The following is a 1,108-nucleotide window of genomic DNA, read 5'->3' on the forward strand; positions in this document are numbered from 1 at the left end:
ATGTAAGTGGCTCATCTTTTCCCCTCCAAAGGACATCACACTTTCTGCTTAGTTGTGTAGAACTTCATTTGTTATTCTGTTGTCTGTCCCCAAAAGTTGTCCTATTCAGTTCTGACTACTGTAAAATGCTTGTCGCTCATAGCAGACCTCTCCGCTTCCATCCTCTATTTCAGGAACACAGTATCATGGAACTCTAGAACGGTGTGTGTGTTGGAAGAGACTGTAAAGATCATCTCATTCCAACCCCCTGCCATGGGCAGGGGCACCTTCCACTAGACCAGGTTGCTCCAAGCCCAACCAACCTGGCCTTGGACACTTGCAGGGATGGGGTATCCACACCTTCTCTGGGAAATCTGTTCCAGTGCCTCACCACCCTCATAGTAAAAAATAATTAATTAAAAACTTCCCAATATCTAATCTAACCCTGCCCTCTTTCAGTTTGAAGTCATTCCCCCCTAGTCCTTTCACTACATGCTCCTGTAAAAAATCCCTCTCCAGCTCTTTTGAAGCCCCTTTAGGCACTGAAGGCCACAAAAAGGTCCCCCTGGAGCCTTCTCTTCTCCAGGCTGCACAGCCCCAACTCCCTCAGCCTGTCCTCACAGGAAAGGTGCTCCAGCCCCCTCATCATCTTTGTGGCCTCCTCTGGACTTGCTCCAGTAAGTCCATGTCCTTATATAACTAATATAATATAACTGAATACAAAGTACAAGTCCCTGTAAACTCTCTTGTTAACCATCATACCCTAAAATAGGTCATTTAATCATCATCTTCCCGTTCCCTCCAAAGCTGGTTATTAACTCACACCATTTTGCCACTTATTCCATAACTACTCAGCTTGGTAGAAACACTTTGCAGAATCCAAACCTTTTTTTTCCTCTGGCATCTGACTTACGTCAAACAATACACCTTTATCCAAAATTTACTGACACATCAGAAACAATTATGAGAGTCATTTAATACATCTTTCTTCTTCATCACATGGTTAAACCCTTTGACATAAAATATTGATGAATTTAGTAAAAACGCATTTTATTGATATTTTGTTGGGGATCTACACATTTCTTTCTCAAGATGCCTATTTTTTCTATTGTTTGTTTTGGTGCAGCAG

The 1,108-nt window shown here is 42.2% G+C and overlaps 1 protein-coding gene across 1 annotated transcript in view; it reads right to left on the reverse strand.

Moving 5' to 3' along the window:
* The window catches only part of LOC103810288 (protein HIRA), a gene marked incomplete at its 5' end in the record, with an annotated part of 25,965 nt that overhangs the window by 10,947 nt on the left and 13,910 nt on the right, over positions 1 to 1,108 (reverse strand). The gene's annotated exons all lie outside the window — the stretch shown is intronic.

This window comes from Acanthisitta chloris, unplaced genomic scaffold, assembly GCF_000695815.1.
Source record: "Acanthisitta chloris isolate BGI_N310 unplaced genomic scaffold, ASM69581v1 scaffold42420, whole genome shotgun sequence".
Classification (NCBI taxonomy): Eukaryota; Metazoa; Chordata; class Aves; order Passeriformes; family Acanthisittidae; genus Acanthisitta; species Acanthisitta chloris.